At 33.3% G+C, this 15,849-nt stretch overlaps 1 pseudogene across 1 annotated transcript; it reads left to right on the top strand.

Moving 5' to 3' along the window:
* Positions 1–1,469: 1,469 nt before the first annotated feature.
* Positions 1,470–2,521, top strand: LOC149204193 (thaumatin-like protein; annotated as a pseudogene). Its single transcript, XR_016251749.1, has 2 exons — positions 1,470–1,756; positions 1,882–2,521. The product of XR_016251749.1 is annotated as a thaumatin-like protein (transcript).
* Positions 2,522–15,849: the final 13,328 nt, after the last annotated feature.

The raw sequence follows: 15,849 nt of genomic DNA, 5'->3' as shown, positions 1-15,849 counted from the left end.
AATAAGAACAATTTCTTGAATTCTTGATATATCTTGCAAGCGGGAATTATAAAAACTATACCTAAATAAAATAAATTCAATGGAGTTAGGAAAAAAATGTAAAAAATAAAAAAGTTAAATGAAAAATAAATAAAACTAAAAACAAAAATACTAGTAATTAATAGAAAAATAAAAATTACCAAAACATACTAATAATAAGTCCTCAACCAATCACTTTACACATAAATAAATTTAAATAAATAAAAAATAACAAAAACTAAATTCCTATTTTAAACTATACATAAACTGTAAAAAAAAACCAAACTAATATACTATCACAACCAAAAATGCTAATACTATATGTCGCGGATGTAATAAATACTCAACCTTCAAAAAAAATCCAAATGTCTCTTTAAAATCAACCTTAACAAAATAAAAATAAAAAATTCAAGCTTAACAAAATAAAAAAATAAAATCCATTATCAAAATTCTAGCAAATTCCACATTGAAACGTGACATGACATTCTGGAATTTCCATTCTAACATATCACCTTAAATCGAACTACTTTTTAACGCAAACACCTATACGAAGCCTGTGGTCACTCGTTTGAAGCCGGACCGGGAACACCTAGAAGATTACGAAGCAATTGTGATGTACCGAACGACGACCCATCTGTTCTAACAACTCCAGGAGACCTGTGCCGTATTATTTTCTTCACCAAGAATCAAATGAAAATTTAGGGGACCCGTGCTATATTGTATTCTTGGTGAATCATTAAATGAAAAATCAAGTCGTCAGTCAATCTTGATAGTCAGTCATACAAAGCATCCTAAGCGTGGATATTTGGAAGTAAGATTACGACGACCGATCTGTTCTAAGTTCTAACAAGTCCAGCCATATTGTGTTTCTTGGGCAATCATTAAATGAGAATTTAGGGGACACGTGCTATATTGTATTCTCGGTGAATCATATATTGTATTCTTGGTGAATCATTAAATCAAATCTTGATAGTGAGTCATACACTCCAGCGGATGGCATATTCTAGAACAAGAGGGCTAGTTTAAGAGGGCCCGGAACATTACAACAGTACAAGGTGAGGGAGTTACCAAGTGGGGAAGTGAGTTTTTCGCATTTTAATTTTTATTTAATTGTAGATTTCGAAAATATTTTAAAATTTGATAAAAAAATAAAATTAATTAATTTTGCTTGATTATCTAGAAAAACGTTCATGAAATGCTCAAATAAATATGCCACCTCAGAAACATTCATGGAATACTCAAATAAATATCAACGTCACGCTTTTTTTCTTATCCTCTCTCTTAGTAATTTTTTCCACACTCTGAGTCTGGATAAGCATTTCCTGGGATATTCGTGATCGCTAGCTTAATACGACCCGGAACATCTGGAACAATAAAAGGTAAAGGGGGCGTGACCCGGATGTCCAGGAGCGATTAGCGCGCCTTCTTATTCAACACACTCTCAAATTGATTTCCCACACCGCCCAACTAGGGGGGATCAACCTTCATAAGAATTTCGTGCAGTATACGCTACGCTATGACCAGTAGTTTGGGATGGCTAGCCCCGCCTATATATAGAGTGCCATTCGTGGTATACAACATGAAATAAGCTCAACTGCAATTCCTTCGTTGTATTGCGCTGTTTTGTAGTTGTGTTTAATTACTTGGTGGTGAACGTTGCAATGGGGCCGAGAACATTAGCAGTTTCGATTTATGTTACAGCAATACTAGCGTTGATATTTTAACGTTTGTCTTGAAGGTAAGGTTATAGTAATCCCTTGACTGCATTGCATCGTATTTTATGTACGCAAATGAGTTTAGATATGATAAAGAAATATTTGATATCATAAAGAAATATTTTTTTGCTTTTTTTTGTAAGTGCAGGAGCTACGGGTGCGACGTTTGTGATCCAGAACCAGTGTTCATACACGGTATGGCCCGCAGGAATTCCCGTAGGTGGCGGTCAAGCGTTGGGGCAGGGTCAATCATGGAGTGTAGACGTGCCCGCAGGAACAAGCTCAGGTAGATTTTGGGGACGTACCGGATGCTCCTTCGATGCCTCTGGTAAAGGAAGCTGCAGCACTGGTGACTGCGGTGGCGTGCTCAGCTGTACGCTCTCGGGACAGTCTCCTACAACGCTGGTTGAATATACACTGAATGGGGGCAACAATCAAGATTTCTATGACCTCTCTGTAATTGATGGTTTCAATGTCCCTATCTCCCTAACTCCCTCCGACGGTAGCTGCAAAGCACTGACTTGCAAAATGGACCAGTGCCCAGATGCCTACCTATATCCCACTGATGACACTAAAACCCACGCTTGCGCTTCTGGTGCTAATTACAACATTATATTCTGCCCTTGATTAGAAGTTTATCATACTGAATTCTCTGGTCGTTACATAAAATCCATCGCTAGTAAACCGATTTCTATGTAGTATCATACCTATAATAAGAGTATTACAATCATCTTGATTGTATTCTCATATTTATAATAAGAATACCATTGCGTGCATGGTTGCAAGAAGTTCTATCCTGTAAAAGCCAAAGGTGTTTTACTTCTACTTTGCAAATGAGTAATGCTATTTTGGATAACTTAAGGGGTATATGCATCAATTTGGATATCTTATAAGTGATCTTAAATGATTTAATAAATAATTAAAGATGATTTTATAAATGTTAAAGTAAATAATTATAGATAATTTTATAAATATTAAAGCAAGGAAATGACTATATAAATTATGCAAACATTTATTCGAAACCTAATTATACAAAGATTAAATCAAACCTGTTTTAACGCAAACATTTATTCAAAACTCAAACATGCCAAGAGCTTGCGAAAGTTTCAAATCAATCGTATTTGTCATTCAGATTTTCATGTACGAACCAGGAAGACAGGAAATAAAATTAATCCTTTCATACAGAAAGTGAAGAGGGAAGTCTGTGACCACTAGTTTCAAGACGGACAGGGAACACCTAGAAGATTACGAGTTGCGGAAATTGGGAAGTAATTTTAATGTGCCAAACGACGACCCCGTCTCTTCTAACCAGTCCACGAGACCTGTGTCGTATTGTATTCTTGGTCCATTATTAAATCAAAATTTAGGGGACCTGTGGCATATTTAATCATTAAACCTTGTCCCTTCTGTGCTGTATTGTATGCTCGGAGACCTGTGCCATATTGTAATCATTAAACGCCATATCTTCCGTGCTATATTGTATTCTTCGAGACCTGTGCCATATTGTATTCTTGGTCAATCAATAAACGAAAAATTTGGGGACCTGTGCCATATTGTATACTTGGTCAATCAATAAACTACATGTCTTCTAACCATTCCAGGAGACCTGTGCTATAGTGTATTCTTGGTCAATCAATAAACTACGTGTCTTCTAACCATTCGAGGAGAACTGTGCCATATTATATTGGGTGCTACATATTTCCCAGTTCACAGTTAGATTTAAACAAATATATTATTTAGGGATGGGCATATGTAGCCAGACAGTATTGACGAGCTTATTATCTGTTAAATATTACTTACCATTATATTCTTCATCCATAATTACATGAAAATTTGGTGGACCCATGCTATATTGTATTCTTGGTCAATTATTAAATGAAAATTTAGATCTCATTCCATCTTGATAGTCATTATCTTCATAGGGGTCCCTCCTATTGGAATTGAGCATTTTAATCATTTTGCTAATTAATCCCTTTGATTTGATGGTCTAAACTAAAAGATACCAACATATTCTCGTGGTGGCCACTCATCAATCACTAAAATCAAAAGCCATTAGTTCCTTGCATATCTAAATCAGGTATTTATATCCTACTTAAATTAATTTTTTACCAAATAAGATTAAAATTTTACTGTGCCTCTCATTTATCTCCACGTATAAAGATTAACAAAAATAATATTAAAAGATAAAATAAAAAAAATATGAAACAATATAGAATGGAACAACAATTTTCCTTCCATATCAGCAACCTGGCAACATGCAATTATTCCATCATTTAATAATGAAATGCTTGACTGTTAGCATTCTCCCCTACTATATGGGATTAGAAAAAATAATAAGAAAAAATGAAATTAAAAAATTAATGCCAAAAAGACTTTGAAACTGATGTCTTTTTGCATTCTGAAACATATGAAACCAGTCTCTTTGCATTCTGAAACTTATGAAACCAGGTTATGCGACAAAGTGTTATAATATTCTAATTGTGCACCTTTGTCATAAATGTGGCTGTGTAATGGCCCCCTCTTCATATTATCTTTGCGTCCCATGGTCTATTTCAAGAGATCAAAAGTCAGTTTTAATTTCTCAAGATCAACATGTCACGGAGAGTGTCATCGATACATCATGGCCGGCCACCTTTACCTTGCAAATTTTATTTAAGATTTATGGCCTCATTTTTTGTCTTCCTCACGTAACTCATAAGCCTCCAGGAATCATGGAATAAAACTGGTCATGTTGTAGGTATTCATCTTGCGAATTTGATTTAAGATTTATGGCCTCATTTTATTCCTTGCTCACTTGCTAAGGTAGCTCATAAGCCTTCACGAATCGTGGAAATAAAATTTGTCATATTGTAAGAATTTGCAAAAAGTCGAAAGTCTACACTATTGCAGTGATCACAACAATTGAATGGTTATCGATATGGAATCGATTCCATGTCCCGAGGGTAGTTGATATCTATATGGAATCGAATTAAATGGTTGTCCACCAGAATCAGCAACAGCGATTTTAATTATCCAGCAATCGCACTAGCATCCTCGTTTGCAGAGATGGCATCTACAGGGTTTGACCAGCATCCTCATTTGCAGAGATGGCATCTACAGGATTTGACCCAGGTATTTTATCATAACCCACACCTTAGCATCCCCAATTTTATTCTGTTAATCAACGCCATTGTCGGGGCCTATATAGCTACGAATGATACTCATAGTCGCTCATCATAAGCCCTAACCCTAAAACTCCCATGCCCTAAACCTAGATCTAGGGTGCGGTGTTAAAGCCTACTCTAAACATTCACAAAAGTGAATACATTTTTTATTTTTGATGAACCCTAACCCTAAAACTCCCGTGCACAGTTGCGGGCGACCGGGCTGTAAGTAAAGGATCTGTGACTTTTTTTGTCGTGAATCTTACCCACATGTAGTTCTGCTCGATGTCTAGCACTAAACGCTGGATCCGCGCAGGTGTTCTTTGCCAGATTTCGACGGTGTAGCACAACGTAGTGGCATCTTGGGTGATCTGTGTGACAAGGGCCCTCGGGCACCTCTGGAATGCATTTGCAAGCAGACGATGATGGCAGCGATCAGAACAAGGCGGAGATGGAACGTCGCCATTTAGTCGATTAGGTAGGACGCCCAGTGATATTGGGATGGATGGAATTTGGGGTTAAAAAAGGCTCGAGGAAGGGAGGATGTGAGCGATCAGAACAAGGCGGAGATGGAACGTCGCCATTTAGTCGATTAGGTAGGACGCCCAGTGATATTGGGATGGATGGAATTTGGGGTTAAAAAAGGCTCGAGGAAGGGAGGATGTGATACCTGGCTTGTGGTAAGCTGTAAAATATTTCAAGGTGATTTGAATTAATAGTAACTCAGATTTATTAATGTATTTGAAGATGGAATCCATGTCCCTTTATCCTTTCATCTTAGAATTCCTTTACGAGTTTGATTTCGATTTCACTAGGTCCAATTTCACGGGGCGTTTTCATTTCATATATTTATAGTTTCGATTTTGAAGTGTCATAATTACAACTGCTAAGGATTTCCTTTTGTTTTGAAAAGTAAAGCCTATAAATTAATTTCTTTATTTATTTGCTGACAAGACAACATTAAATGACTATAGTACAACGAGTAAAGAAAACTTATTAAAATTTATAGTTTGTAATTTGCGCTGTTGCATTTATCCAGCAGCAATATATACCGAAGTAACAAACAAAAAAAGTTATATTATAGTAATTTTATTAAGTACCGAAGTAACAAACAAAAAAGTTATATTATAGTAATTTTATTAAGATTTTTATAATAGTTATATTATAGTAATTTTATTAAGATTTTTATAATATTAAGGTTTTTTATTATTGAAATTGAAATTTTTGAAAAATATGAATATTATCCTCACAAGAATGAGTAGATCAAATTATACCAAATAATAATTATTAATGTAGTTCATATAAACTTTTATATATATATATATATCTATATATATATATATATATATATATATAAATAATTATGATATTTTTTAATATATAATAGGTCCCTCGGATGCGGGTGACACGACCGAGGATATTGGAATGACACCTGGTCACCATGAGCGATCCCGAGCATAAGAAGGGCATTTACTGCAATCCGCCGTCGGGGATTGCAAGCGTGAGTGCTGGAGCGAGAAAGGACGGCACTTCACTGCCTTGTCCGGGCTTCAATTACGTTTGCAGTGTGCAGTTATGGCATACGAGAATCGAGACAATGCAGAGGAGCATAAGAATGTTGGGGGTATGGAAAATCATGCATTGGGTCGAACTCAGATTTTGGAATTGGGAGTATGGTTGTCGGCTCTCAGAGCTAAGGTTCAAGGCGCCCCTCTGGCAATTGAGGGTGGTATCAAGTCTGCAAGGGTGGGCGACGGTTGTTTCACGCATTCCTTCTCATCTTACCCTGCTCTGTTCCGCTTTCCTGCTTTCAGCGACATCATGGTCAAGCCACGACAGCGCCTCATCAGCCGTCGAGGCTCTGGCAGAGGCGGATCCTCACGTCCCTCAGTCGCTAATGCCCCCTCTCGCTGCTGCCGCTGTCTCTGCCACCAAGTTGCAGAGGCTCATCCCATCCAGGCGAGCCAGTTCATGGATTCGGGCAATCCTGATTCGGGCTCTAATCCACTTCCTGCGTTTGGAACCGCGGTCTTCTCCTTCAGCAATGCCCAGGGAAATTCTCGTATTAACGCCCATGTTTCTGTCCTTTTTTTGGAAGAACCGAAGGAGGAAGGCGGGGAGCCACCCCGCTCACAGTTTCATCAGGCTGAGAGCTCAAGGGCCGCTCAGGGTGTGCCAGAGGATCGCCTAGAGCCGAACACCGACCCACCTTTGACTCAGGAAGCGCCTTCGTCAGAGAACGCCAAGGTCGATTGGCCCCCCCCCCAGAAGGTATGTGCTGGATTTATGAAGAGGAGCCGGACGAATAGTCGTCCGCTCGCTCAGTCTCTTCCCTTCAGACGATGCTCTGGTTTTGCCATGAATCGCCATAACGGCTTACTGTATGTCTTGAATGTCTTTGTTTGGTTCGCGAATTATATATTTCAATGTCTGTCTACGCCCCTGCGAGGGATATGGTTGAAGGTTTTCTTTTTCTCGTCTATGCCCCTGAATGGGATGACTATTTTTGCTCTCAATGTTCCTCAATGGTTTAAAGCCTCTGCGTGGGCAATCAGTCACAGTGGTAGCGCCCCTGCGTGGGTGTTCTGTATCAATGACGCTGCCCCTGCGCGGGTGACTTGTCTCCAGGATAGGGCCCCTGCGCGGGTATTCAGTCTTAGTGGTGTGGACCCTGTATGGGTGGTATTTTTGAGCACTGTAAGTCCAGAGTGCCATCCTCGGCCTCTGGCAATATGAACTCTTGACTGTAACTGTTTTCCTTTTAATGTATATAATAGAATAGCATAGTCTTAACGAGAAAAAAAAATATATATAATAGGTCAAGTAAATATTTTAATATTTATTAAGATGAATCTCTATTCACATTAACATTCTCCTGCCATTTAATTTACGTACCTATGCTATTATACAAACTTAACTCGTTCATATTAATGGAAAATCTCTTTAGCCAGAGTGGGTTTGAGCGAACTCGCTATATGCCCTTTGCCCTCATGATCTGGTAGCTATATGCCTTTTGTCTATCCACTCTCTAACCGAAATCTGAGAGAATCCCTTGAAACACCCATGGTAGTTACAACTGTAGTGTTTAATTCCCAATGCGCGTCAAGGTGACTAATGTAAAGTCGAATATTTTTGAATAAATCTGTGTGCATAGTTTGGGTAACACAAGATTCATAGTCTCCTGTCATCCATTGCAACTTGTTTTCAGGGGTATTTTGATGTTGTTTATTAAAATTATTTTAAGTTTTAGAGGTTTTTTTTTGTATGAGGTAAAATAATTTTTATTGAAGTTGTTGCAGTGAAATGACTATTTTTTGTCTCGTCTACTTGATTTAATGGAAATTTGAATTAAATCAATTTGAATTTAAATTTTATGATTCAATTATAGTGGATAATACTATGATTAAGTTGTTTTCTTTAAATATATTTAAAAAAATTAAACACAAATAAATTATAAAATTTTTAAATCAACTTGTAATTACAAGAAATTCCTCCAATATTTCTAAAACATCTCTCTTCATTTTCTGGTTGAAAAGGCTTTGCATTTTCTAAGTTAGAATTGAAGTCCTAGAATATATTAATACCTTGTGGGATGGTCAATGATTTGACAAATAGGAAACTTATTTTTGAGTTTTTTTTCAAATGATATTGTTTTTTTCCAAATGATGTGGGATTAGTAAAAAAAAAAATTAATTTTAATTTTTTATATTTTTGATGTTATATCAATTAACATAATTTATGGTTTGAGTGTTTTGTAGGTGCTAACTTATTAGACTCCACCACTTCTAGGCCAAAACATAGTGGGCGAACTTGCAATTTGCAAGATGTACACACCATGCAAGGTTCAATCGAGGCTTGTTGTAGGTTGGGAGTGCAGGAAGGGAGAATGAACTGCAAGTAGTGAGGATTTCTTTGGAATTGGTTTGTGATCGAAAAAGGGAGGTCTGGATGGGACCCACGAAAGTGGTGGTGAACTAGAACAATCGATTAAATATGGTGGAAAAAATCATTAATAACAATGCTCACTTCTGCTTAAGCCAACAATACTATGCATTTATGACCTTTTACAACAATTTTGATGTGCCTAGCACCATAGGTAATATTATTGGGGATTTCATGAGGTTTTAATACCTTTTTTTTGAAAGTAGGGTTTTTACACATATTGTATCTTGAAATTAGGGTTTTTGTAAGTGTTCAACCATGTGCATGCATGTAGATATGGAGATTTGTATGGTAGAGTTATGGCATCATCAAGGGAGATTTGAATCTCTCCGGGAGCCTCTGTAGGTGCAATGGTCATTGACACAAATGCAATTTAGTTTTTAATACTTTATCTTTTAATTCACATAAGCTTTATTGGTTGTATTGGGTCCATGTTAGGGAAACCACACAAATAATGTTTTCTTTCTCAAAAGTTTTTTATTTACAGAAATGGTCATTGTCATCACTTTGTCTTGCTCATTTTTATCTTTTATCATAATGGATTATTAAGGTCAACAACATCATCTAATTATGTTAATTAATTATATTTTTTATTGTGACTATAATGTTATGTTTATTTTTTTAAATATATTAAATTATTATTTAATTAAATTAATTAATTATATATTGAAATTTGTTCTAGGGATAGTTCAATTGGTGATTGAAGTAATGTGAAAATTCAGAAATAAGATTTTATGTTTTAATCTTTTAGTTTAAAGTATCCTTTAAAATTTAATGTTTTGGTATTAGTTTTAAGTTTTGAGATTTTCATAATATAATTAATATAATAATATTCACAATGTCTAGAAAATAATATTATTAATGTTATTAATTTTAATTATTTTCTAAAATATTAAAATATTATTAGTATTTAATATTATTAACATAATAATATAAAAATTATTAATAATTATTTAAAATATAATAATAATATTAATATGATTTAACTAATAATATCAATATTATTAAACGCATTAACATTGTCAATATAAGTAGAATTAACATTAGTTTTGATATATAATATTATCAATATTTAGTGTGTAATAATTGTTAATAAAAATTTAGATCTAATATAAACCTAAGAGAATGGCCAAACATGGTCACCAAGTTCTCTATGGTTTAAGGTTGTCAAACATTGTAAAATTGGACAAACATATTCTATCATAGAAAAATATGATCAACATGCTAAAATATATCCAACCATGGCCAATAATGTTCAACCATAACAAGCCTAGATCAAGTATGGTTAATCATAATCATTAAATATTATTAATATTAATATAAATTATTATATAACATTAATATTAATCATTTAAAACATTAATATTGATATATATCATCATCAATTATTATTATTATTACAACATTCAAATGAATATTATTAATAATGATATTAATAATATCATTAATATAATTTGTCTAGAAAAGAAATATTATTAATCATAATATTTTTTTAAAATGGTTAGCATTTAATGTTATTAACCTAATACCATTAATATTATTAATAACATTTAAATTATAATATAGATATTAATAATATTTAATTAACAATATCAATATTATTAAACACATTAACATGGTTACATGTTAATATAAGTAGATTTAATATTAATAAATAATAAAGTAATTAATAAAAATTTAAATATAATAATTATATCCTAATAGTTATATTATTAATATTAATTATGATATTTAAAAATTTAGTAATGATAGTATTATTGATATTAACATTAACATTTTTAATATCATTATCACTCATTGTTGTCCATGCTCAACGATGTACAAGCTTTGTTGGCTATAATCAACTATGGTTAACCTTGGTCAACCATATTCATCCCTTTCAACACAGGAAACCTATTGCTTTACCCATCCCTAATGGTCAAACATGGTAAACCAAGGTCTATATGGTTGAATGTGGTCAACCATTGTAAAAATGGAAAACCATTTTCTATCATAGAAAATTATGGTTGACCATGCCCAAATATATCAACCATGTCCAATCATGCTTAACCAAGGAAAACCTTGGTCAACCATGGTCATTTATAGTCATCTTTGGTCAACCATAGTCACAACCATGGTCACGATCTTGTGGTCATCTTTGGTCAACCATAGTCATAACCATGATGATCCTTGTCAACCAAAGCAAACCTAGAACATTCCAAGCTCTACCTTGGTTGAATACGGTCAACCATGGTTGGATATGGTCATTCATGGTCAAGTATGGTTAATCAATGTCCAACATGATCAACCATGTTCAACCATACCTACGGCGCGGTGACAATGCAAAAGCTGGAGAAATGGGTCGACCACAAGGGGTTTGCATTCTTGAGATCTAAGGTAACGAGGTTGGGAGCTTTCTACTTGGGGCGGGGGTGCGGATCCTTCTCCCTGGTGATTTTAGCTTTCACTTATATGGATGCCATCATTTTGCCCACTAGATGGTATGACATGGGAGACCCCAAAAGACAAACCTGTGTATTACAGATTTCACCCAATTCATTGATTTTCAAATATCCTAATGAATATCTTTCACATAAATCACATCATTAATTTTTTATCGAGAACTATGTAATGTAATTCATCATCTAAATGTTCTTGTATTTTTGAACTTTGCATAACTGTGTTTTATGAGCAGTATAAGTGCATGGGGCTTGGAGAAAACTTCTCTGGTCACGTTTCTTGGTCCAGAGAACTTACAAATGATGAAGTCAAGCCCTTCCTTTGACTTAGCTTTCTTGATGGACATAACTGGATTAATTTGTAGATTCTTTATTTCTACTAGTAATTTTCCCAACATTCATGGATGGTGTAAACTATTCAGTGTTTCAGCTCTGTGAATGTATATAGTTTTCCAATTTATCTCCATAATATTTTTGCACCATCAATGAAAATATGATCATACCACCAAAAGATTCCATTCCTTTTGCCCAAAATAAAAGGATTTTTCTAGAATGTGAAGTTTTATGAAGAATTAATAAAGCTGCATGCCTTTCATAGATTTCAAATGAGAGAAAGAATAGGACACGTCCATTGTAACACATGTGAACTTGAACTTTTGAGATTTAAAAATTATTCGTTGGTCCATTTCAACCATCAATAGAATTGCGTAGAGTCATAAACAAGACGCCGAGAACTTAGTTCTCTGAAAGGCTGCTTCTTGTCAGGTGCTTTCCATTATCTTTTCAATGGATAAACCTCTGATGGTGAAAGGTCATGTAGTGTTTGTTTCTCGTGACAAACCGCTCAACATCAAATTGAAGTGAAGCAATCCAATAAACATTGGAATAAGTTATAAAACATTCTAATCAACTTTTACCGTTGTTTCAAATAATTACATGAGAATTTAAAAAAATAATTTAAAAAATATATTAAATTATAATTTTATTTTAGTTTAATAATTATAAACTATTTTAATATAAATTATATATACATATATTTTTAAAAACATCTAACTTTACGCCAAAAAAATCAATAAATAAACTGTACGAATCATTAAAAAAAAAAAAAAAAGTAGAACATTGTTACGATGAATGAATAAATCATAAGAAATTGTACCATTACGATATGGTGAATCAGGGAGGAAAAGTACAATATAAATGTTTTGAATTATGAAATTAAAATTAAGATTCATTTATTTATTTAATGTATGTATTATGGAGTCCGCATGGGGTAGCTTAAATGATAATGGCTGTGGAAATGAAGTCTCACCGAACCGGAGATCTTGGGTTCGATTCTTGTGCTACCCTCCCTCGAAATGTGGTGAATAACGGACATGTAAAAACTCGAAAATGAGAAGGTCCCACCTAAGCTTACAAAAAAAAATGTATGTATTATGGAAATTTATATTATTAATTAAAAATAATAATAATAAATGAGATATAAAAATATAATCAAATGTCGTTCATATCTATTTTGTTTTAATTATCCCTCTAGCTAAATATGTGTATTTTTAAACATGTAAATTTTAGGATTTTATTTTACAAGTAAATATGTGTACTTCTAAATATATAAATTTTAGGATTTTTATTTTATAAATAAAAAATTGTGGATGAATAAAATTTAATAAAAATATATTTTTGGTCATGTTTATTTAAAAAAATATCAAATTAAGCTTTAATTTTAATTTTGATAACTAATCATTAATGATAACTAATATTGTTTATATTATATTACATTGTAATTTATCAAATGTCGCAATGAAACATTGAAAAATGAGGAGACTAAACTAATGTTGTTCAAACATAATCTCTTTTAAATATTAATAATTAAATATATTCAACCACATTAGTCAAATATAGACAAACATATTCAAATCAAGTCAACCATTATTCAAACATAGTCAATAACCTCTTCCAATAGCCAATAAATATAGTCAATGTTGATATAAATGTGTTATTATTAATGTCTTGATGATTTATCATGTTTTAATGGTTATAGTATATTATTATTAATGTATTCATATTAATTTTTTGTATTGATGTCTTAATGGTTTACAATGTGAGTTGTCTTTAGTGTGAATTTTTGGAAGCTTTTCCTATGCATTTTCCTGGTCTAATTTCTCTAAAATCACGCAAGAATCCATTGAAATCACAAATTTGATGGGTAACCCCTGCACAATAGAAGTGCACGAGGGGTTTTTCAAGGTGTTGAATAACACAAAAAACTAGTTTAGATAACACAAATCAAGATTTCACCACAAAAGTTTCCGCCGGATTCCGACACCAGAAACTCTAAAAAGTCGCACTAAAGACAACTCCTTTACAATGTGGTTCTAAAAAATAATTCCTATTAATCCCTTGCCATTTTTTATCCCTTTGGTTTCTAATATTTTTCCCTTGGGTTTATTAATTCCCAATGGTTTATAATGTCAAATTATTGGTTTTTTTTTTTCTTCAACTTTTTAATATTAATAATTCCTTGGATTCATAATCCCTTGAGGTTTTAGTGTTAATCCCTTGGGTTTATTATTCCTTTGGGTTTATTATATCAATCCCTTGGGTTCATTATTCCCTTGTGTTTATATTATTAGTCCCTTTTGTTTAAAAATATTTGTCTTAGGTTCATAATCCCTTGGGGTTTTAGTATTAATCCCTTGGGTTTATAATATCAATCGCTTGAGTTTATTATTCCCGAGTCAAATAAGGTTTATTATAATGTCGACCATAGTCCAACATGAAATTGTGATAGGAATTGTCTGAATATGTAAATCAATGATGGTGGATCATGTTTATTTTAATGTTTATAATATTTTTCTTAGGGTTTATATACATTGGGTTTATAATATTAGTCCCTTGGATTCAATATTATTCCCTTGGGTTTATTATTCCCTTAGGTTTATTATTCCCTTAGGTTTATAATATCGATCATGGTAAACCATTGTCAATCATAGCCAACCATGCTTGAATGTCACATTGTGATAATGATTGTCTCACCATGAAAATAAATAATAATCCTTGGGTTTATTATTCTCTTGGATTTATATTATTAGTCCCTTCTGTTTAATAGTATTCCCTTTGGTTCATAATCCCTTAGGGTTTTAGTATTAATCCCTTGGGTTTATAATATCAATTGCTTGGGTTTATTATTCCTGAGTCAAACATGGTTTATTATGATATCGACTACGGTCCAACATGGAATTGTGATAAGGATTGTCTCAATATGAAAATCAATGATGGTCCATCATGTTTATTTCAATTTTTATAATATTTGACTTAGGGTTTATATACATTGGGTTTATAATATTAGTGCCTTGGGTTTAATATTATTCCCTTGGGTTCATAATCCCTTCGGGTTTCAGTATTAATCCCTTGGGTTTACTATTCCCTTAGGTTTATAATATCAATCATGGTCAACCATTGTCAATCATAGCCAACCATGTTTGAATGTTGTGTTGTGACAAGGATTGTCTCACGATCAAAATAAACCATGTTTATTTTTGTGTTTGTAGTATTTATATTTGGGTTTATAATATTAGTACCTTGGGCTTAATATTATTCCCTTAGGTTCATAATCCCTTGGAGTTTTAGTATTAATCCCTTGGGCTTAATATTATTCCCTTGGATTCATAATCCCTAGGTATTTTAGTATTAATCTGTTGGGGTTTTAGTATTAATGTAAATAAGTTGGGTTTACTATTCCCTTAGGTTTATAATATGAAAATCAATGATGGTCAATCATGTTTATTTTAATGTTTATAATATTTGTCTTGGGGTTTATATACATTGGGTTTATAATATTAGTCCCTTGGATTTGATATTATTCCCTTGGGTTCATAATCCCTTGGGGTCTTAGTATTAATCACTTCGTTTTATTATTCCTTTGGATTTCTCATATTAATCCCTTGGGTTTATTATTCCCATAGGTTTATAATATCGATCATGGTAAACCATTGTCAATCATAGCCAACCATGGTCAACCATGCTTGAATGTCACATTGTGACAAGGATTGTCTCACCATGAAAATAAATAATAATCTCTTGGGTTTATTATTTCTTTGGGTTTATGATATCAATCCCTTGGTTTTATATTATTAGTACCTTTTGTTTAATAGTATTCCCTTGGTTCATAATCCCTTCGGTTTATAATATCAATCACTTGGGTTTATTATCATTGAGTCAAACACGGTTTATTATGATGTTGACCATGGTCCAACATGGAATTGTGATAAGGATTGTCTCAATATGAAAATCAATTATGGTACGTCATGTTTATTTCAATATTTATAATATTTGTCTTAGGTTTTATATACGTTGGGTTTATAATATTAGTCCCTTGGGTTCAATATTATTCCCTTGGGTTCATAACCCCTTGGGGTTTTAGTACTAATCCCTTCATTTTATTATTCCTTTCTATTTTTCATATTAATCCCTTGGGTTTATTATTCCCTTAGGTTTATAAGATCGATCATGATAAAGAATTGTCAATCATAGCCAACCATGGTCAACCATGCTTGAATGTCACATTGTCACAAGGATTTTCTAACCATGAAAATA

Source organism: Pinus tabuliformis, chromosome 1_2 (genome assembly GCF_031772625.1).
Source record: "Pinus tabuliformis cultivar Carrire ecotype Pingquan chromosome 1_2, CPIR1, whole genome shotgun sequence".
Classification (NCBI taxonomy): Eukaryota; Viridiplantae; Streptophyta; class Pinopsida; order Pinales; family Pinaceae; genus Pinus; species Pinus tabuliformis.
This window is presented reverse-complemented; position numbering and strand designations above follow the sequence as displayed.